Here is a 25,213-nt window from a genome sequence, read left to right as displayed (position 1 = left end):
CAATGGAGATATCTTTTTCTCTTATAAACTCATGATCTTTCCCATGTGTTTTCAATATGGGACTATGTTTGCAACCTTGCAACCCCAACACTGGTCACCCCTGACGCGAGTCAGCCATCTCACACACGATGGTGAGACCGAGTGGGTAGGGCTGTGACAACCGTGCACTCTGCCATCACTACTCCTGATGAGTGACTGAGTGGACGGGATGCTGTCGGAGCACACCTATCCTCCTACCCCAAATCATAAATGGGGGAGCTCAATGCTCTCATCTCCCTGAGCCAGTCCAGAGGAGGGATCTCTGCCGGCTACCACGCTACGTCCACTACCTATGAGCGGACCAACGGAGCCAAACAGAGCAAACTGTCTGCCGGCTACCACGCTGCATCTCTAAACTAGCAGAGCCTAACAGAGCAGAACTGTCTGCCAGCTACCACACTAAGTCCTCGAACCAGCGGAGCCTAACAGCAAAACTGCCACACACCTGCCTGACATACCACTAACCCATGAGTGGTGTTGTGTGCAGATCTATATAACTGGCGATGTGCTCAACAATAATGGAGCCGACTATCGCACAGCATGCAATCATGCGAGATGGTGCATGACACTAAGCATAAAGAAAATATCCTAAACCTATCCATATATATAATGTGTACCCTAGAACAAATTGACCAAATTAATGGTCTAGGTACACAGGTCAGATAAGGTATCAAAACCTAGGTCCTGAACATAATAAAACCATGATTGTGTCACTACCCCTATAAGCATGTATAATCAGGTAGATACTAACATGAAGTGCATAACAAATATACAAAACAAGAATGTAACAGATCGGGTAGTGACCAACGGAAGCAGATAAGAAACATAATCATTGCTATTTGTTAAAAACACTACTATGGATATCAAATGACATAAAGTCAAAGTACCCACCTCTAATAGAAAGGATCGTATCTGAAATAGATCCCTCGTCGAGACACCTCTCGAGTCAAAGTCCTGTGATACCAAACAAATAATGTATTTAGTTATATAGCTAAATAAAAATCTCCAAACCTAAAATAAATCCAACTGTTTATTAGGGTTATTTGCTTTAACCCTAATCATCCCCTTAGATTAATCTAAACAAATAAATCTAAGCACAATCAACTACTAAATGATCAAATTACACCATGATCTACCACAAAGATCCATTATCCACAACATGTAACTAAATCCCTACACCTTACCTCGATTCACAGCCGATAAGGTTGCTGGCTGGAGTGCTGCCGACAAGGAAACGCTACTGGAATCTACCTCTCTGCCCTGATCACTTGTTGTCCACCAAGAAATAGAGATCACTAATCCAAAACAACACATAACAATCCTACCCTAGTAGCTTACTGATGGAAACAACCAGGGATGCTTACCGTGTGTTAAATGGAAGCTTTAGCACAAGACAGTAGATCCAAGCCGGCGATGAAGCGGAAAGGTCGAGGTTAGGGCTTAGAGAAAGGTTGCTGCCGACGATCTCTCTGTGGCGATTAGCGTCGAGTACAAGGTTGGCACTGGCTGCTCACGGCATAGGGCAGCGTCAACAGTAGAGGAGAGTTCGGGTATTAGGGCACGGTGTGGAGGTGGTCGGCACTGGTCCCGTGCGGCGACGGAGGTCCTAGGGCAGAGGGGCTATCGGAGTTGGCTGTGGTGGTCGGTGGCGCTGAAAAGGGGCGGACCGCCGATGCTAGGTAGAAGGAAGAAGAAAAGGGTCGAGGCAGAGTCGAGAGGAAGGAGACGAGGAAGATCTAGGGCTCGGCTGACGACGCCGCTGTCGGCTGTGGCGACCCGAGGGCGACGCAACAAGAGGAGAGGCATAGAGAAGGTATGTGTGCGTCGGATGAGCGGCTTGAGAGGGAAGGAGAAGAGAAGCTTTTTAAAATACCGAAAAATAGGCGAATATTAATAAGAGAATTTTCTGGAATTTTTAGAAATTTTTCAGGAATTTTTCGGAGCTCGTATGGACGAGTTAACGGGGATAAAAACGAGGCCCGGAAAAGCCTGTTTAGGATACCCTTTTTTAATGAGGAAAAGTTTTAATTTTCCTTTTCCTTTTCTTTTTCTTTTATTTTTCTTTTCCTCTGGTTTTTCCCCGACGCCGAACTCGCGTGTTCTTCTTCTCCTCTGCCGAACCCTCCTTCCCTCATCTCTCGCGACGCCGGCCTTCTCCACCCGACAGCACCGCCGGTGCTCTTCCTCCTCGCTGAGCGACGCGCCGCCGCCACCCCTACCGACGCCGAGACCTCCCGCAAGCCCGACTTCTCCTCGTACCCTAACCGCTGTGCGGTTCTTTCCTTCTACTTATTCCCAACCGATTTCGTCTTGGCCGCACCTTCTTCCGCCGCCGATCACAGCCAACGCCGACTGGCACCACTGTGCTTGCCGACGCTGCCATCTCTCGACCCAGCGCCGACTGTGGCCTAGTTTTCCTTCTCGCCGGCACTTGAGTACCACCGTCGGTGTTTCCCTTGTGACCGAGCACTGCCGACACCGAGCCTATCCCCTCTTCTGTCCGCTGTGCCCTAGCTAGTATCCGACGTCGCACGAAACAGTTCCACCAGCCGGTCTCCTCTTCGACACTGCCGCTCTCCCTTCCCTCTGCGCTGCTGCTGACCCTGGATTGGGTAACTCCAGCTGCGTACCTTAGTCCTGAAACCGCCGTCGGCCACATCCCGATTGATCCTAAACCCGAGCAGATAATGTTGGGTTCGTCGGGCCACGAAAACTGCTTTTTCGCGTCGCGGAAACCCCGAGTTACCCAAAGCCATGGATCTCGTGCAAAGATTCGTAAACAAAACTTTTCGAAAAACCTTTTTCTTGTACGAGTTTGTAGAACCTTTAGATCTACACTAAAGTTAAGACCATTACCCTTGTAGCGAAGCCCTTTGCGTTCCCGCTCGTCCAAGAAGTTGCCGGATCTCTAGACCGTCAAGCGTCGGTCCTCTAGAAGTATCCACACGAACAATTCTTGATGGAGAAAACCTAAACAAAGGTGTGCTAGCACCTTGATAGGTCACGGCAAGGAAGAGAGGGAGAGCAAGAAGAGAACACAAGGAAGGAGAAGGAGTTACACCACATGAATGGAAAAATGAATTCCCACACAAACACAAAGTGGCCGGACACTCTCAAAAACCACCAAATTAATTGCATTAATTGCAATTAATATGAAACCATTAAAGAGAATGGCTTTGTAACTTCCATGAGGTGGCACCCATGATGATGTGGAACATCATTATTGGTCCACCTAATGCCAACTCACCAATGAGGTGGCAAAAGGTCAAGTCAAAATTGACCTTTGGTCTTCCTTCTCAAGTCAAGTCAAACTTGACTCAATCTCTACCATGGTTGATCTAATCTAACCATTTGATTCGAGCCAACTTAATATAATGAATCTAATTCATTAAATTAAATTGATTCAATGAGTCAAAATCTAAATTAGACTCATTGAACACATGAATCAACTTGAGTCGAACTCAAGTTAGCCCAATTAGGATTACTCTTAATCCAATTTGATTCATCAAATGAATCTAATCCTCTTGGTTCATCATATGAACCTAATCTCCATCTAATTGTCCTAAGTGTGTGACCCTATAGGTTCTTGTAACGTTGGCAATGCCCTAAACCCATTTAGGAGCATAAGTAATGAGCGGTATCTAGCAACACATCATTACTACCCAAGTTACAAGAATGTCGAGATCCGACATCACCTTGTGACTACTAATTGTGACTCCTCACAATATATGAGACATTGTCCTTCTATCCTAGACATCTAGATTGATCAATATGAGGCATAGACCGTGTCATCCTCTAATCAATCTAAATCTTGAACTCCAAGTAGACTCACTCGATCAAATGAGCTCAACATCTAATGTTGACTCATTTGGGCATGGCCATGCACTTAGTTGTCTCACTCTATCAAGAATACCGATGTCGCTCCCGTCATATGGGAGGGATAGATCCCATCTACATCACTCACATCCCTCTACATAATTCGTTATATACCCAGTAATCGCCTTTATAGTCCACCCAGTTAACGGTGACGTTTGAAGAAACCAAAGTATATAACTCTTTATGTAGGGATCCATGGTGACTTCAAGTCTAAGGACTAATAGTCATACTAATAGCCACATGAGAAAGTATATGACACTCATATAACGATCCATGATACTTTCTCATGGCGGGTCATTCAGTATACATTCTCTAATGCATACCCATGTGTCAGCTTGATATCTCTATATCCATGACTTGTGAGATCAAGTCATCGAGCTGACCTACATGCTAGTCTTATTGTATTAACATTGTCCCTGAATGTTAATACTCGACTAGGAATGATTTAGAGTAGTGTTCCCTATATCATCTCACTATCGATTCAACCAATCGATTGATATAGGTAAGAACCTTCTACTCAAGGACGCTATTATACTTAGTCTATTTGGCACTAATATAAATAAGTATAATAACCAAAATCAAATGCCTTTATTAATATACAAGAATATGATACAATGAGTTCATACAATCATCAAATGATTGGCTCTAGGGCTCTAACTAACAGATAAGGTGAGTTAGGTTGTGTAGGATCTGTGATTTCCACTGATTGATCCTTTTTCTGATCAGTCTGATTTCAGCAGTGATCCCAGCTTTGAGGTGAAGTTTTGTGTTGTGGTTGGACAGTCACTCCGTACAGTGGCTATTGGTTCTTGTAACGACGGTGAATTTGAGGTAAGGTTTAGGATATTGAACTTCGAGTAGGTTGATTATGTTTATGTTTGGAATAGGTAGATTTGATTCGCTTTAGACTTTTAATCTAATGTTATGATTAGGGTTAAAGGAAATTAACCCTAGTTAATTGTTGGATTTAATTTAGGAAGGTCGAGATTATGGTTTAGGGTTTTTCCCTAAAACTGTTCTTAAGGATTTTTATTTAGTTATTCATTTAATTTGTAGCTAAATAAAAATGTATGTTTGGTATCACAGGACTTTGACGCGAGACGAGTATCTCGGAGTCAGATTTGGACTATTTTATTGGAGGCGGGTACTTTTGACTTATTGTCTTTGATATGCTTAGTAATGATATTAACAATTTGCATTAATTGTGTTTTCTTATTTGTTTCGGTTAATCACTACCCGATACATGTTACCTGCTTGATTGATTGTTTATTTGCATCTCGTATTGATACCTATCTGATTCACATGCTCATGGGTAGTGATATAACCATGTTTTACCATGTCAGGACCTAGGTTTGATACTTTATTGATCAGTATATCTTGATTTGATTTATTCACTATGGTGCCCATTGTTATATGTTCAGAGGTTGGTTTAGTATATTACCATGCTTAGTGACATGCACCATTTGCATGATCGCATGCTGTGCGATAGATTGCTCCATTATTGTTGAGCACATTGCCAGTTTCATCATTGTTCGGTGCTCCGTTGTGACGCTCATGGGTAGCGTGACACAGCGTGGTAGCACGTCAGTTTGACTCTTCCGGTGCTCCGTTGATCCGCTCATGGGTAGTGTGACGCAGCGTGTAGCACGTTAGAGATCCCTCCCCGTCACAGCGTACCGGGAGATGAGAGCATTGCGCCCCCCCATTTATGATTTGGGGTAGGAGTATGTATGTACTCCGACAGCATCCCGTCCACTCAATCACTCATCAGGAGTAGTGTTGCGGAGTGCACGGTTGTCGCAGCCCTACCCACTCGGTCCCACTTTTGTTGTGAGTTGGTTGACTGGCGTCAAGGGTGACCATGACATTGGCATCATATGCATGATGCATTTATTGCTTATGTTTGTGTTTGCTGCATTTATATGCTGCATATTGTGTGGATACCATGTTTGACATGCATACAGGTCTTCTATACCTTTCAGACTGTTTGTCCTTATACCGGGTCCTGGTTAGTACAGTTTCTCTCCTATCTACTTCGATTTGTATTTACCTTTATTTTTATCAGGAGACTGTACGCATGGTTAGTGCTAGGTGTTATTTTCTTTACTTTGCATATCAATTGTACCTGCTGAGTGTTGGACTCACCCCGCCTCCATTGTTGTTATTTTCAGGTTGATGCTGTCCGGAGGGAGTTCCAGTCGCTAGTCCTCACTGCACGTAGTGCTAGATCCCTACAGACCTCGAGGATTTATTTACCATTTGGTTTAGTTTTTATTTGCTTATTTGTGTACTTGGTTATTTAGATACTTGGACATCGTATGTTTTCTTTTGATATTGATGGATGTTCTATTCGATATGTTTTCTTTACTACATGCCTGCCTGGACGGCAGAAGAGGTGAGTTTCGTCGGATTTGAGTTTTACGAGTGTAGTGGAGTAGGGTGGATTTCGAGTCAGTGTAGTATTGTGATTACTATTATTAACTGCGTGGTTGTGACAGCCAGAGGCTGAATATCTATATAAACTGCGTGGTGATTGTTTTTATTTATTGTTATTATTCCAGCCATCTGTGGCTGAGGTATATGGGTTATGTAGAAGTTTCAGATTGTCCGCCGTACAAGGGAGATGCTGCCGAAATTTCTTCGGACAGGGACTCCTCTGGGGCGTGACAATTTAGTGGTATCAGAGCACAGGTATACGATCTTCTGTTTTCGTATTTTTGATGTTTGGGATAACCTGATACCAATTTATTTACTTGGTATTAGAGCGTCAGAGTTTGGCGACGCTTGTTAGATTTTTGTATTTTGGATTTTCGAGATTTATCTGATACCAATTTAATGGTATCAGAGCAGGTTATGGATACCTGCTTTTGGTGTTCTGGATTTTTAGATGTCTATTTCGGTTTGTACGGATTTCTGTTATAGTTATGTTTCGGACTTCTGTTTCAGATTTATATGGATTTCCGGTGATTTTCTCGTTCGAAATTTTGAGGTCAGAAGTTGGAGACTGGACAGCGATGGAACATCTCCAGACGGCAAATAGGTATGATGTTTATTTTATGATAGTTAGGACATCTATTAGCACTTTATCTTTATTACTTGTCTGGTTGTTGTAGCCATATTACATGTGATGGGTTAGTCACTGATCCTGGTCGACCCTAATAGAGATCAAGGATTATAGTCTCTGGTGATTTTTCTTATCATACCATCAGTAGTTTAAGCTTCTATTACTACTAGTAGGAGATGGAGGCACATACCAGCCTCTACTATTGTTAGCTGGGTAGTGGATGATACCTACATAATTCCTATTGTTTTAGTCAGTAGAGTTTTTATACTCATATCTTTTGGATATTAGGGTATCCGATACGATGAAAATTGGTCATTTGGGGAGTTACCATGTTTGATCATTGTTGAGAATGGTTTGAGGTTGAGGGATATTGTGAGATAAGATATTATGATATGTTGATTTCTAATGATTTATGAGAGTAAATGTTATGTGATTGTTTGATGATCAATTACTAGATATTTGTTTTGATGATCTATTAGTGGATAACTATTTTGATGATTTATATTTGGGTTGTCATTGATGGTGACATAGTGAGTGTCATTTATGATATTCACAGGTTTGATGATTAGGGTTGGTGATCAGATTATAAATTGGGTGCTGGAGAGTTATACGGTTGAATGTGTCTATGAGATTTTAATAAACCTGGTTGGTTATGGATAGTTAACAGGATGATATAAAAAAAAATGATATATGCTTCCTCTGATAGGGGACTATGTGGATAAATAATGATTGATGTTTTGAATGCTAACTTGCCCTCATGGGGAGTAGAGATTTATTCATCTGATATAGTGTGGGCTGATGTTTTTGAGGATGAAGATGAGAGTGTCTTGATGTTCTTAAATTCTGATTTTTTCTTTTGGGTCGTACACAGTTATACATATGATATTATGTGGTTGGATATACCTTAGTTGCTTGTGGAGGATTAAGGTATTCTTGATTAGTTAGTAGATGAATAATTTAGTTTTGTTGGTTGATCAGTAGAGGATTGTCATACTCTATTTTTAGAGGTTCGAACCTTTAGGTTATTTGTGCTTAGTTATGTATCTAGAGCACCTTTGAGTACATGTTTTGTACTGATGTGGGAAGGACTGATTTAGTCAGAAATCATTTTCAGCTTGGATAGTTTATAAAGGATCGATGTGTCCTATTCCATGAAGACTTTGACCGTGGACTGTATATACCTGGTGGGATAACTTAGAGGGTGCGTTGGGATATGTGACGCCGCTAGTGTAAGGAAGTGTAGAGCTAATTGCTTAACACTTATGGGATACAATCGTTACTAGTGTAAACTGGGAGAGTACATTTGGATTTATGATGATAAAATTTTTCCCATTGGATATAGTCTTGGTAGTGTATGACATTGACTGGCAATGTTATACCACGGTGTGTATATTTTTCTTGTCCGATACCAGTTCCTTTGAACCTAGAGCAGGGTTGTTACTGGATGATTAGGCTGCTTTATTTTGGGTTGCTTTTGATTGATGTATTCATGCTTGATACATATGCATGAATTTTGTTTAGATATACCGGTAACCCATGAGTGTTGGTAGCATAAGGTTGGTCTCTTTGATTGAGCTGGTATGCTGATTTTGCATGTATATCATGATTGTTTTGGGTTGTAGGAGTCATGTGGTAGACTGTCCATTTGCAAGTAGTATATGTATCCATGTTCTGATATGATTTGAAGGTTCCTTGTGGATCATAGATATGTAGTTCGGTGTATGTATCTGGAGGTATTATTGAAGATAGCTTGTTGATTAAATCCGAGATGTAGTATAAGTACATCGGTGGTGTTTTGATGGAGGCATTTTGTCGATTTAATCTGAGTTGTGATATGTACATATGTGTTTGGTGTGGTATCTGAGGTAACTTTTTGATTATGTTTGATTTGTGAGTGCACCTGAGTTTAGTATGCTATATTGGAAGTATATGTTGGTTATACTCTTGGCATAGGTGAAGATATGTCATGTGAGTGTTGTTTGTGGTGTATTGTTGATTTTACCTATCTTGATATATGCACACGGGTTCGGTATGCATTGTTGGAGGTAGCACGATGATTTATGCCTATGTTGTGAGTATGTTTGGTGTGTACTAATTGGAGAATTATGTCGATCATACATATGTTGTGTGTGCATGTGTGCCAGGTGTATGGTGGGTAGTATCATGATGATTCTACCTATGTTGAATGTAGAATGCTGAGTGTCTACATTATGTTATTGGTTGTATAACCCTGTCAACTAATTCTCCTATTAGTGGGTGACCAACCCACTAGGATGATGATAGAGTTGACTATGGATTTGATTTGTTTACTAGGTTGTTTATACCTTTGGCTGCCCACAGTGATATGTGGTCGAGTGATCTCGTGCAGCCTTTAGTTGGATAGTTAGGTGCCTTGGACACTTATGGATCGTTTGTGGTGGAGCGGAGCTCCCACATATACATATTTCGGATTGCTTGTAGCGGAGCATTGCTCCCATATCTATTGCATATACATGTTATGGATTATTTGTAGTGGAGTGTTACTCCTACATATTGAGGATTTCTTGTTGTAGAGCGTAGCTCCCCCATATGTGGTATTTTCTGTGATTTGTTGGTTGCTACTCGGAAAACCTAGAGGTTCCACTGTACAAAAATTTTGTACAAAGGTCTGAACCTTTTCCTAGCTACCATGTGTTCTTTTTAAATTAAATTTTGGATCGCCTGTGGAACTTAAGACGTTTGATCCAAAACTTAATCTATTCGTTCTTTTAGATTTTGACTTGAGTCTCCTGCGGAACTTAACACGTTCGACCCAAATCACCTTAAGTTATTAATTCCATTAAATATTAATTTCCATAATTGGTTCCCAGTACTGACGTGGCGAGGCACACGGCCTTCTTGGATATGGGAGCAACCACCACCGACTAGACAAAACCTTTTATAGAAATCTAATATTTAATTTCCTAAAATAACTTTAGGTTAACCGAAAAGAACAATCAAATCACAAGGAAAAGAAAAACAAAAGAACACAACATCGAAAAACATATTCGAATTCTAGAATGTAAGCCTCTTGTATTTGGTATTATTTCCATAAATAACTAGCATGATGCGGAAAGAAAAATTACTAGTTATACCTTGTAGAAAAACCTCTTGATCTTCTACCGTATTCCTCTTCTAACCTCGGACGTTGTGTGGGCAACAATCTTCCGAGATGAGAAACCACCAACCACCTTCTTCTCCTCCTAGCTAGGTTCGGCCATAAAGAAAGAAGCTTCACCAAGGAAGAAAATCAAAACACCAACCAAGCTCCAAGAGACGCTAGCTTCCTCTCCTTCTTCTTCTTCTTCTCCAAGTAGTATCCGGCCATCACAAGAGCTCCAAGGGAAGAGAGGGGTTCGGCCACCACAAGAGGAAGAGAGGGAAAGGATGGCCGGCCACACCAAGGAACAAAAGAGGGAGAGAAAATAATAGAGGTTGTATCTCTTGAAGGCACCCTCACCCCTTCTTTTATATTCCTTGGCCTAGGCAAATTAGGAAATTTAATTACAATAAAATTTCCTCAATTTCCTTGACATGATTTAATTGAGAAAAATAAAATAAAATTTCCCCAATTGAAATCAAGTGGTCGGCCATATCATGAAGAACAAATTGGACAAGTTTCAATCAACAATTAAAACTTCCTAATTTGTTTCCGGAAATTTTAAAAAAATAAAATTTCTCTTTAAAAATCTTTTCATGGTTGATAAAAGGAAATTTCTATAATTTTAATTTTATAACATGTGAATAATTTTTAAAGAGAAAATAAAATATCTCACCAATCTACAAATAAGGAAAGAGATTTAATATCTTTCTTTAATCTTTTGTAGATCTTTTATAAGAGAGATATTTTAATTTTAATTCTCTTTAATAAATTATTTCTTCCACATAATAAAAATTAAAATTAAAATTCCTTTTTAATTTAATTTGGCCGGCCCCCACTAGCTTGGGTTCAAGCTAGGGCCGGCCACCCAATTTTATACCTAGGCCGGCCCTAGCTTGGTTCCCAAGTTAGCTTGGTCGGCCCTCTTTGGGTGGGTATAGAAGGTGGGTATAGGTGGGTATAGTACTCTATAAATAAGAGGCTACGATAGGGACCGAGAGGAGAAATTGGTTTTGGTCTCTCGATAAAATTAAGCATCCCGTGTTCGCCCCGAACACACAACTTAATTTTATCAATAATAATTCATTCCACTAGAGAACTATTATTGAACTACCGCACCAATTCCAAATTACATTTTTGGGCTCCTTCTTATTATGATCGTGTTAGTCTCCCTGTGTTTAAGATATCGAATGTCCACTAATTAAGTAAGTTACTGACAACTCATTTAATTAATATCTAAGTCCAAGAGTAGTACCACTCAACCTTATCGTCATGTCGGACTAGGTCCACCTGCAGGGTTTAACATGGTAATCCTTATGAGCTCCTCTTGAGGACATTATCAACCTAGTATCTCTAGGACACAGTTTTCTTCTATAATCAACAACACACACTATAAGTGATATCATTTCCCAACTTATCGGGCTTATTGATTCATCGAACTAAATCTCACCCATTGATAAATTAAAGAAATAAATATCAAATATATATGCTTGTTATTATATTAGGATTAAGAGCACACACTTCCATAATAACCGAGGTCTTTGTTCCTTTATAAAGTCAGTATAAAAGAAACGACCTCAAATGGTCCTACTCAATACACTCTGAGTGTACTAGTGTAATTATATAGTCAAGATAAACTAATATCTAATTACACTACGACCTTCTAATGGTTTGTTCCTTTCCATTTTGGTCGTGAGCTATTCTTTATAATTTATAAGGTACTGATAACATCATCTTCTGCATGTGACACCACATGCTATGTTATCTACAATATAAATTAATTGAACAACTACAAACAAATGTAGATAATTTAACCAAATGTGATTCTTTATTCAAAACAAATGTTTACAAAAGCTTAGGCTTTCAGTATACACTCCAACAATCTCCCACTTATACTAATGACTAAGCTGCCATATCTTCTACCATACATCTGATTCCCATTCCCTCCATATGCCGATCGAAAGCTTTCGCCGGAAGGGCCTTAGTGAAAGGATCTGCCAGGTTATCTACTGATGCAATCTTGGCGATGACAACTTCTCCTCGCTTCACGATATCTCGTATCAGGTGGTACTTGCGCTCTATATGTTTACTTGCCTTATGAGCTTGTGGTTCCTTCGAGTTTGCAACTGCACCGCTATTATCACAATAAATTGTGATGATTTTGGGCTAACCAGAAATCACATCTAAGTCCATTAGAAAGTTCCTTAGTCATACTGCTTCTTTAGCTGCCTCAGAGGCTGCTACATACTCAGCTTCCATGGTTGAGTCCGAAACGCATTTCTGCTTAACACTCCTCCATGAAATGGCTCCACCTCCTAAAGTAAACACATAGCCTAATGTAGACTTACTGTTATCCCTATCTGATTGGAAATCTGAATCCGTGTAACCCACAGGGAGCAGATCGTCTGCTTGGTAAACTAGCATATAATTTCTAGTCCTTCTCAGGTACTTTAATATATGCTTTACCGCAGTCCAATGTCCTTGTCCAGGGTTACTCTGATATCTGCTGACCATGCCCACGGCAAAACAGATATCAGGTCTCGTACATAGCATTGCATACATTAGGCTTCCTACAGCCGAAGCATAAGGAACTGCTTTCATGTCCTCTATCTCTTTTGACATCTTCGGAGACATCTCTTTAGATAGAGCTACTCCATGTCTAAAAGGTAAGAAACCTTTCTTGGAATCCTGCATGCTAAAACGAGCAAGGATTGTATCTATATATGAAGCTTGGGACATACACAACATTCTTTTCTTACGATCCCTTATAACTTTGATCCCAAGAATGTGTGCACAATCTCCTAAGTCCTTCATATCAAATTGTTTGGACAACCATACCCTTACGTCTGATAATACCTTGACATTGTTGCCAATTAACAAAATATCATCTACGTATAGTACAAGAAATACCACCACGTTTCCATTACACTTCTTATATACACAAGACTCATCCGGACTTTGAATAAATCCATATGACTGGATTACTTCATTAAACCGGATGTTCCAAGACCTTGAAGCTTGCTTCAGTCCATAAATGGACCGATTGAGCTTGCACACTAGATGCTCTTTGCCTTTTTCAATGAACCCTTCTGGTTGCTTCATATGGATGTTCTCTTCAAGACTTCCATTAAGGAAAGTTGTCTTGACATCCATTTGCCAAATCTCATAATCCATATGAGCAGCAATGGATAAGAGTATCCGGATAGACTTAAGCATGGCCACCGGTGAAAAGGTCTCCTCATAATCGATTCCCTCTTTCTGAGTGTACCCTTTCGCAACAAGCCTAGCTTTGAAGGTTTCTACCTTCCCGTCTGTCCCTCTTTTCCTTTTGTAGATCCACTTGCATCCAACGGCTTTTACACCATCAGGTGGCTTTACAAGCTCCCAGACCTTATTAGAGTACATAGACTCTATTTCAGAATTCATTGCCTTTTGCCAAGATGCTGCATCTATATCTTGGAGTGCTTCATCATATGTTCGTGGATCAGGTTCATGTTTACCCGGGATCAAGTCCGAAGACTCTCCAAAAAACATGAATCTTTCGGATTACCTCACAACCCTCCCACTACGACGAGGCACTGTCTGTGGTTGTGTATCATGTGTGACACGTGTTGCAGTCTCTTGTGATACTTCATCTTGTACTGTTGGTACTGAAGTAGACGTGCCCTCTCTAAGTTCTTCTAAAACAACTTTGCTACTGGGCTTGTGATCCATTATATAATCTTCTTCTAAAAACTGGGCATTGGTGCTAACAATGACCTTCTGGTCTTTAGGACTATAAAATAAACCACCTTTCATTCCTTTGGGATATCCTACAAACACGCGAACTTCTGTACGAGATTCTAACTTATCAGCATCTGGTTTCAGCACATGTGCTGGACTACCCCAAATCCGAATATGACTTAGACTGGGTTTTCGCCCATTCCACAATTCTATGGGAGTAGAAGAAACTGATTTAGAAGGTACTAAGTTCAGAACGTATACTATTGTTTCCAGAGCATATCCCCAAAACGAATTTGGTAATTCTGAATAACTCATCATCGATCTAACCATCTCCATAAGAGTCCTATTCCTTCGTTCTGCTACACCATTCTGTTGGGGTGTTCCAGGTGCAGACAATTGGGATTGAATCCTAGCCTCTGATAAGTAATTCCTAAACTCTCCTAAGAGGTATTCGCCACCACGATCAGATCGTAGTGTCTTGATACTTTTACCTAATCGTTTCTCCACATCAGCCTTGTATTCTCTGAACTTATCAAAGCACTCGGACTTGCGGCGCATTAGGTAAATGTATCCGTATCTTGAATAATCGTCTATGAAAGACAAAATATTCAAAACCTCCTCTTGCTTGGACAGACATAGGACCACACAAATCAGAGTGAATCAATTCTAACACTTCTTTGGCTCTATACCCCTTGGCCTTGAACGGTCTCTTGGTCATTTTTCCTTCTAAGCAGGATTCACAAGTTGGAAAATTTTCCAACTCTAATGAACTCAAAAGTCCATCGGCTATAAGCCTCTGAATCCTACTTAAGTTAATATGACCAAGCCTTAGATGCCAAAGATATGCTTGGTTCATTTCCGAAGGTTCTTTTCTCTTATTAGAGTTAGAAGATGAGTTATAAATTTCCATGTTTTGCTTTGTGGAAGAAATTGGATTTAAAGTATACAAATTGCCAACCAATGCACCAGAACAGATAATCACTTTATTTCTTTTAATAACTACATCGTTACTGAAAGAAACTGAATATCCACTAAAAATAGTTTAGAAACTGAAATTAAATTCTTTCTAAAACTGGGTACATAAAGACAATTTCTTAAAATCAAATTTCTATTTCTACTAAAAGATAAGTAGACGTCTCCCACTGCAACAACTGTCACTTTAGTAGCATTGCCCATGTAGACGGTAATCTCTCCTTCAGATAGTCGTTGGGTTTCCTGGAACCCCTGCAAGGAATTGCAGACATGATCAGTGGCTCCCGTATCTACACACCAGGTGCTGGTAGATAACACCGCTAAACATGTTTCAACAACTAGAGCATGATATATACCTTTGTTTTGGTTCCTACGAGGACAGTCCGCCTTCCAATGTCCTGCCTGCTTGCAGATGAAGCACTTGCCCTTCGGCTTCTTCACTCCAGCTTTAAATCCCGTACTCTGAGATTTATTCACTTTCTTTGCTGAACCAGCTTGTTTCTTTTTCTTCTTTCCTCTCGGTTTAGAAGTAGAACCATTTTCAGCATAGTGAATATGAGAATTGTGATGAAATAATCCTTCTGCTGCTTGAAGTTCTGTCAGTAGTTCCGCTAATGAATAAATCCTCTTATTCATATTATAGTTCAGGCGAAACTGCTCAAAACTTCTAGGTAGTGTTTGGAGGATCATATCGATCTGGGTTTCCCCATCAATTTCTCCTCCAAGGATCTGTATCTCGTTCAGATAAGCCATCATCTTTAGGATATTATCCCTTACAGGAGTACCCTCTTGCATGGTGGCTGTCATTATCTTTCTCATGGCTTCTTGCCTAGAAGCCCTATCCTGATGACCAAAGAGTTCTTTGAGATTGTTCATAATATCATAAGCTGTTGGTAAATCTTGATGCTGATGTTGCAATACATTTGACATTGAAGCCAAAATGTAACACCGCGCCATCTCATCTGCTTTTACCCATTTCCTATGATATTCAATCTCCTCTTGGGTAGATTCACCAGTAAGTGCTTCAGGGCAAGGCTCAGTCAATACAAATTTATAGCTTTCAGCAGTAAGGACAATGTCCAGGTTCCTTTTCCAATCTATGTAATTAGGTCCAGTAAGTCTATTCTGTTGAAGTATGATAGACAGTGGGTTGAAAGACATCCTAAGAATCACAAATAATTTTTGGTCAGAACTCTAAATTTAGAATAATATTGATTCCTCAAACAATACTATTTTAAATTAACCAACACCTCAAAACACCGTGAATTTTGTATGTCACGTTAGTGTGGACGTATACAAATTCAACATTTGTGAAAGGAGGGTTTTAACCCATTAATTTTATTATCTTGTCAACCTAACTTTTTGACAAATAAAATTAATAGTTGGTATCATTTGGTCACACAAATAATAGCAGTGACTCCGATGGGGAGGATACTATTAGATGTGTCTAAGTGTATACCATTACTTGACACTAAGTCCATTAATAAGATTATGCCCCTTCCGTTGGGGAAGATCACACGCTCTTAATTAACTTCCTATAGTCATCCAAAAATGGAAGTCTGTTCTAGTGATCCGCAAACAAGCTCATCCGTTATGGAGGAAGGCACTCAGAGCCAACGCGCAAGCTTATTTGCATCACTTACAAACCAGTAATGGAGACCATGGGTTTTATTTAAAAATCCCTCTCCCACTTAGTTATTTATAAATGAGGAATTTTAACTATGCTAGCCTACTAAACTGGTAAACTAACATGCACACACAGCACAATATAAAAGCAATAAATAGAAAATCTAATTTCAACTATTATGGCTTTTATCTCTAATTGTCCTCCGTGTGTTGTCATCCCAAGCTGCTGCCATATTTGGCCACCGCCACCGGGTCTAGTTGTCGCATCCATCTTGCTCCTAGTTCCGCTGCGCCTCTGGTCCTTAGAAGGTTCCACGCTTTGCAAGATTCGATCCGCGACATAAATAGAATTTTACATTTTTGATCCTATATTCCATAAAAGGAATGTACATGTATCTAGATCAAAAATAAAATCCTAATAAAACTAAATACAGCTCCTGCTGTATTTTAATACAATCATGCACACACATATAAATGCCCTTGACATGTCCAAGGGTCCAATCACACACATAATAACTAAAAGTCATAATAGTTGGATCCTGCATCCACAAAGTTAGCACATCCTACTATTAACCTGCCTAAATTATGTATGACATGTGCATAATTAAACTAAATACCAAATACACAGAGGCAAAACCCTAGCTCTGATACCAATTGTTGGTTGCTACTCGGAAAACCTAGAGGTTCCACTGTATAAAAATTTTGTACAAAGGTCTGAACCTTTTCCTAGCTACCATGTGTTCTTTTTAAATTAAATTTTGGATCGCATGCGGAACTTAACACGTTTGATCCAAAACTTAATATATTCGTTCTTTTAGGTTTTGACTTGGGTCTCCTGCGGAACTTAACACGTTCGACCCAAATCACCTTAAGTTATTAATTCCATTAAATATTAATTTCCATAATTGGTTCCCAGTACTGACGTGGCGAGGCACACGGCCTTCTTGGATATGGGAGCAACCACCACCGACTAGACAAAACCTTTTATAGAAATCTAATATTTAATTTCCTAAAATAACTTTAGGTTAACCGAAAAGAACAATCAAATCACAAGGAAAAGAAAAACAAAAGAACACAACATCGAAAAACATATTCGAATTCTAGAACGTAAGCCCCTTGTATTTGGTATTATTTCCATAAATAACTAGCATGATACGGAAAGAAAAATTACTAGTTATACCTTATAGAAAAACCTCTTGATCTTCTACCGTATTCCTCTTCTAACCTCGGACGTTGTGTGGGCAACGATCTTCCGAGATGAGAAACCACCAACCACCTTCTTCTCCTCCTAGCTAGGTTCGGCCACAAAGAAAGAAGCTTCACCAAGGAAGAAAATCAAAACACCAACCAAGCTCCAAGAGACGCTAGCTTCCTCTCCTTCTTCTTCTTCTTCTCCAAGTAGTATCCGGCCACCACAAGAGCTCCAAGGGAATAGAGGGGTTCGGCCACCACAAGAGGAAGAGAGGGAAAGGATGGCCGGCCACACCAAGGAACAAAAGAGGGAGAGAAAATAATAGAGGTTGTATCTCTTGAAGGCACCCTCACCCCTTCTTTTATATTCCTTGGCCTAGGCAAATTAGGAAATTTAATTACAATAAAATTTCCTCAATTTCCTTGACATGATTTAATTGAGAAAAATAAAATAAAATTTACCCAATTGAAATCAAGTGGCCGACCATATCATGAAGAACAAATTGGACAAGTTTCAATCAACAATTAAAACTTCCTAATTTGTTTCCGGAAATTTTAAAAAAATAAAATTTCTCTTTAAAAATCTCTTCATGGTTGATAAAAGGAAATTTCTATAATTTTAATTTTATAACATGTGAATAATTTTTAAAGAGAAAATAAAATATCTCACCAATCTACAAATAAGGAAAGAGATTTAATATCTTTCTTTAATCTTTTGTAGATCTTTTATAAGAGAGATATTTTAATTTTAATTCTCTTTAATAAATTATTTCTTCCACATAATAAAAATTAAAATTAAAATTCCTTTTTAATTTAATTTGGCCGGCCCCCACTAGCTTGGGTTCAAGCTAGGGCCGGCCACCCAATTTTATACCTAGGTCGGCCCTAGCTTGGCTCCCAAGCTAGCTTGGCCGGCCCTCTTTGGGTGGGTATAGAAGGTGGGTATAGGTGGGTATAGTACTCTATAAATAAGAGGCTACGATAGGGACCGAGAGGAGGAATTGGTTTTGGTCTCCCGATAAAATTAAGCATCCCGTGTTCACCCCGAACACACAACTTAATTTTATCAATAATAATTCATTCCACTAGAGAACTATTATTGAACTACCGCACCAATCCCAAATTACATTTTTGGGCTCCTTCTTATTATGAGCGTGTTAGTCTCCCTGTGTTTAAGATATCGAATGTCCACTAATTAAGTAAGTTACTGACAACTCATTTAATTAATATCTAAGTCCAAGAGTAGTACCACTCAACCTTATCGTCATGTCGGACTAGGTCCACCTGCAGGGTTTAACATGACAATCCTTATGAGCTCCTCTTGAGGACATTATCAACCTAGTATCTCTAGGACACAGTTTCCTTCTATAATCAACAACACACACTATAAGTGATATCATTTCCCAACTTATCGGGCTTATTGATTCATCGAACTAAATCTCACCCATTGATAAATTAAAGAAATAAATATCAAATATATATGCTTGATATTATATTAGGATTAAGAGCACACACTTCCATAATAACCGAGGTCTTTGTTCCTTTATAAAGTCAGTATAAAAGAAATGACCTCAAATGGTCCTACTCACTACACTCTGAGTGTACTAGTGTAATTATATAGTCAAGATAAACTAATACCTAATTACACTACGACCTTCTAATGGTTTGTTCCTTTCCATTTTGGTCGTGAGCTATTGTTTATAATTTATAAGGTACTGATAACATCATCTTCTGCATGTGACACCACATGCTATGTTATCTACAATATAAATTAATTGAACAACTACAAACAAATGTAGATAATTTGACCAAATGTGATTCTTTATTCAAAACAAATGTTTACAAAAGCTTAGGCTTTCAATATACACTCCAACAATTGTTGGTTGCTACTCGGAAAACCTAGAGGTTCCACTGTACAAAAATTTTGTACAAAGGTCTGAACCCTTTCCTAGCTACCATGTGTTCTTTTAAATTAAATTTTGGATCGCCTGCGGAACTTAACACGTTTGATCCAAAACTTAATCTATTTGTTCTTTTAGGTTTTGATTTGGATCTCCTGCGGAACTTAACACGTTCGACCCAAGTCACCTTAAGTTATTAATTCTATTAAATATTAATTTCAGTAATTGGTTCCTAGTACTGACGTGGCGAGGCACATGGCCTTCTTGGATATGGGAGCAACCACCACCGACTAGACAAAACCTTTTATGGAAAGCTAATATTTAATTTCCTAAAATAACTTTAGGTTAACCGAAAAGACCAATCAAATCACAAGGAAAAGAAAAACAAAAGAACACTATATCAAAAACAAATTCGAAACTCTAGAATCGTATGCCTCTTGTATTTAGTATTATTTCCAAAAATAACTAGTATGATGCGGAAAGAAAAAATACTGGTTATACCTTTTAGAAAAACCTCTTGATCTTCTACCGTATTTCTCTTCTAACCTCGGACGTTGTGTGGGCAATGATCTTCCGAGATGAGAAACCACCAAGGCACCTTCTCTTTTCTTCAAATTTCGGCCAAGCACAAAGCTTCCAAAAGATGAAGATCTTTTCCACCAACCAAGCTCCAAGGGATGTAGGCTTTCTCTCCTTCTTCCTCAAGCTAGATCCGGCCACCAATTAAAACTCCATAAGCATGAAGAGGTTCGGCCACAAAGAGAAGAAGAAGAGAAGAAGGAAGGGCCGGCCACACCACCAAGGAAAAGAGGAAGAAAAATAGAATAGAGTCGTTCACCTTGAACCCTCCTCTACCCCCTCTTTTATAATCCTTGGTCTTGGCAAATAAGAAAAATTTAATAAAAATTTCCTTAATTCTTTTTCCATTGAAAAGAAAATTTATTTAATTAAAAATAATTTTCTTTTTCAAATACAATGGCCAGCCACCTCAAGCCCCAAATCAAGGAAAGTTTTAATTAAAACAAGAATTAAAACTTCCTAATTTGTTTCCGGAAATTTATAAAAATTTCTCCAATAATTTATTCCCTTCATGATTGGTTTATAAAAAAGAAATTTAATAAATTAAAATATTTCTTTTAAACATGTGGATAAAAAGAAAGTTATCTCTAAAAATAAAATCTCTTTTAATCTACAAATAAGGAAAGATATCAAGTCTTTTCTTAATCTTTTGTAGAAACTAATAAAAGAGAATTATTAATTTTTAAACTTTCTTTTAAATCATGAACATGGTTAAAAAGGAAAGTTTTCTTAAAATTTAAAATCCTCCTTTAATCAACAAATAAGAAAAGATTTCAAATTTTAAACTCTCTTTTAAACATGTAGATGATTTACAAATAAGGAAAGTTTTTACCAAAAATTAAAACCATCCTTTTAACTACAAATAAGGAAAGAGATTAATCTCTTCTCTGAATCTTTTGTAGAAAGCTATAAAAGGAAATTTTTAATTTTTAAACTCTCTTTTTAAATCATGATATCCACATAAGAAATAATTTTAATAAAAAACCTTTTTAATATCCTAGTGGCCGGCCACCTAAGCTTGGGACCCAAGCTTTAGCCGGCCACCTACATGTCTCATCCACTTGATCTTGGCCGGCCCTAGCTTGGGTTCCAAGCTAGCTTGGCCGGCCCCATTGGATGGGTAAGAAGGTGGGTATGCGGTGGGTATAAATCTCTATATACTAGAGGCTACGATAGGGACCGAGAGGAAGAATTGGTTTTAGTCTCCCGATGAAATTAAGCATCCCGTGTTCGTCCCGAACACACAACTTAATTTCATCAATAATAATTCATTCCACTAAAGAACTATTATTGAACTACCGCACCAATCCCAAATTACATTTTGGGCTCCTTCTTATTATGAGTGTGTTAGTCTCCCTGTGTTTAAGATAACAAATGTCCACTAATTAAGTAAGTTACTGACAACTCACTTAATTAATATCTAGCTCCAAGAGTAGTATCACTCAACTTCATCATCATGTCGAACTAAGTCCACCTGCAGGGTTTAACATGACAATCCTTATGAGCTCCTCTTGGAGGCATTCTCAACCTAGATTACTAGGACACAGTTTCCTTCTATAATCAACAACACACACTATAAGTGATATCATTTCCCAACTTATCGGGCTTATTGATTCATCGAACTAAATCTCACCCATTGATAAATTAAAGAAATAAATATCAAATATATATGCTTGTTATTATATTAGGATTAAGAGCACACACTTCCATAATAACTGATGTCTTTGTTCCTTCATAAAGTCGGTATAAAAGGAACGACCTCAAATGGTCCTACTCAATACACTCTAAGTGTACTAGTGTAATTATATAGTTAAGATAAACTAATACCTAATTACACTACGACCTTCCAATGGTTTGTTCCTTTCCATCTTGGTCGTGAGCTCTTATAATTTATAAGGAACCAATAACATGATCTTCTGTGTGTGACACCACACACCATGTTATCTACAATATAAATTAATTGAGCAACTACATTTATCATAAATGTAGACATTTGACCAATGTGATTCTTATTTCTAGATAAATATTTATACCAAAAGCTAGGCTTTTAGTATACACTCTAACAATCTCCCACTTATACTAAAAGACTAAGCTGCCATATCTGCTGCCATACATCTGATTCCCATGCCTTTCAAAAAGCTCTTGCCTTAAGGACCTTAGGTTATCATCTGATGCAATCTAGGCGGCAACAACTTCTCCTCGTTATACAATTTCTCGTATTGGGTAGTACTTGCGCTCTATTGTGTTTACTTGCCTTATAGACTCATGGTTTCTTCGAGTTTGTTACTGCACCATTATTATTACAATAAATTGTAATAATCTTTGGATAAACTAGAAATCATATCTAAGTCTATCTTGAGGTAATTAAGTCATTCAGCTTTTATGGCTACCTTAGAGGCTTGCCATATACTCAGCTTCTATGGTGGAGTCTAGAAAAACACCTATGCTTATCACTCTTCCATAGTTATGACTTTTCCTCCTAAAGTAAACACAAAACCCCGAGGTCGACTTATTATTGTCCCTATCCGATTGGAAGTCAAAATTCGTGTAACCCACAGGGACCAAATTAACTGCCTTGTAAGCTAGCATATAATCTCTAGCGCCTCTAAGGTACTTTAATATATGCTTTACTGCAGTCCAATGTCCTTGTCTAGGGTTACTTTGATATCTGTTAACTATGCCCTTGGCAAAATAGATTTCTGATCTCGTGCATAGCATACATTAGGTTGTCTAACTGCCGAAGCATAAAGAACTGCCTACATGTCCTCAATCTCCTTTGATGTCATCGGAGACATCTCTTTAGATAAAGACACTCCATGCTTAAAAGGTAAGAAACCTTTCGAGGAGTCTTGCATGCTTAAAACGAGCAAGGATTTTCCGATGTATCAAGCTTGGGATAAGTAAGATATATATTTTCTTTCGATCCCTTATTACTTTGATCTCAAAAATATATACATTCTCCCAAGTCCTTTATATCGAATTATTTGGACAACCATACCCTTACTTCTGACAACATTTTGATATTGTTTCCAACTACCAAAAATGTTATCTACGTATAGTACAAGAAATACCACCACATTTCCATCACACCTTTTATATACACAAGACTTATCTGGTTACTAAATAAATCCATAGGTTTGGATTACTTTGATAAACCGGATGTTCCAAGACCTTGAAGCTTTGCCTCAGTCCATAGACTGATTGAGCTTGCACACAAGATGCTCTTAGCCCTTTGCAATGAATCCTTCTGGTTGCTTTATATGGATGCTTTCTTCAAGACTTCCATTAAAGAATGCTGTCTTGACATCCACTTGCCAAATAGATAAAAGAATCCGGATAGACTTAAGCATGGCTACCAGTGAAAAAGTTTCCTTTTCCATCAAGCCTTGCTTTGAAAGTTTCTACCTTCCTGTCTATCCCTCTTTTCCTATTATAGACCTTTTTACACCCAAAGGCTTTTACACCACTTGGTGGTTCTACAATCTTCCAGACTTTATTAGAATACATATATTCTAATTCTATTATTCATTACTCTTTGCCAAGATGCTGCATCTTTATCTTGGAGTGATTCGTCATATGTCTGGAGATTAGGTTCATGTCCTCCTGGGATCGAGTCCAAAAACTCTCCCAAAACATGAATTTTTTTAGGTTGCCTAACAACACTCCCACTACGACGATGCACTTTCTATAATTGTGTATCATTTGTGATACGTGTTGCAGTTTCCTTGTGGTATCTCATCTTGTACAGTTGGTACTAGATTAGACATGTCTTTTATTATTTCCGTAAGAACAAATTTACTTATGGGCACTTGGTTTATTACATAGTCCTTTTCTAAAAATCGGTCATTGATACTATCAATGACCTTCTGATTTTTAAGACTATAAATCTACTTTCATTTCTCTAGGATAACTCACAAACAAGTGAATTCCTGTCCAACTTATCATTGTCTCTCTTCCGCATATGTGCTGGATTACCCGAACCTGAATATGCTTCAAAATAGGCTTACGGCTATTCAGCAATTCTATATGAGTAGAGAGTTCTGACTTTGGAAGGTACTATCACTACAACAAAAATCCTCATAGACATCGGTTTTCCACCGGTGTCTATTTCATTTTCGACCGATGTCTATGAAGCCGATGTAAAAAGTCTGTCATTTTAGACATCGGTTTAAAACCGGTGTAGTATCAATTAACGACACCGGTCTTCGAATCGGTTATTAACCGGTGTAGTATCATTTAACGACACTGTTTCATCAATGGTGTAAAATCGATGTAATATTGTATGTTAATAACACCAGTTTTGGCAGCGGTAAATGACCGATGTAATATTAGTTAATAACACCGGTTTTGGAGAGGTGGAAAACCGATGTAATATGGATATTTTTTAACAATTTGATTTCCGAAACAATGAAAAATCGATAATAATAAAAAAAAATACACAAATATTCACAAATTATACAAATATTCTTCATTCAACAATATCCATAAAATACACAAATATTCACAAATTATATAAATAATCTTCTTACAACATTATCCATAAAATACCCAAACATTCTTTTTACATCAAAAGCTAGCTAATAGATATCAAAATCAAGGTAGAACATTCTTTTAACAACATATCAAGGTAGAACCGCACTTCAAATGTAATCTAGCATGCATTCAGCCCACTCGATCCGCACTTCATCAATTTCAACTCTAGAGTACTTGAGATTTGTAAACTGTAAAAATACATAAATAATATATTAGTAAACCAAGACCAAAAATCATAGTTGAAAAAGTAGTAAGGGCACCAGGTAACAAGATGACTAACTAAAATGCTTAAAAAAAGAAACATTCATCAATTATCACATAAATATAAGGGATTAATTTGTAACAACAACTCAACAAAATGTACTACCTCCCTAAACTAAGGGATTGGTGTGCATTGAGATCAAGAAAGGTGAAACAAACAACTGTATATATCCACTAAAGAACTTGAGCTTTTCTGACTTGTAATTCTCTCCCCTAAACAATCCAAAACTCTTGTACGTATAAAAAGTGACAAAGAATAAATTTCCTTTAGAACCAACAGAACTATGAGATCAACTTGATAATCAAATTACTAATATTATGGTCAATATA

This window comes from Zingiber officinale, chromosome 2B (assembly GCF_018446385.1).
Source record: "Zingiber officinale cultivar Zhangliang chromosome 2B, Zo_v1.1, whole genome shotgun sequence".
Classification (NCBI taxonomy): Eukaryota; Viridiplantae; Streptophyta; class Magnoliopsida; order Zingiberales; family Zingiberaceae; genus Zingiber; species Zingiber officinale.
This window is presented reverse-complemented; position numbering follows the sequence as displayed.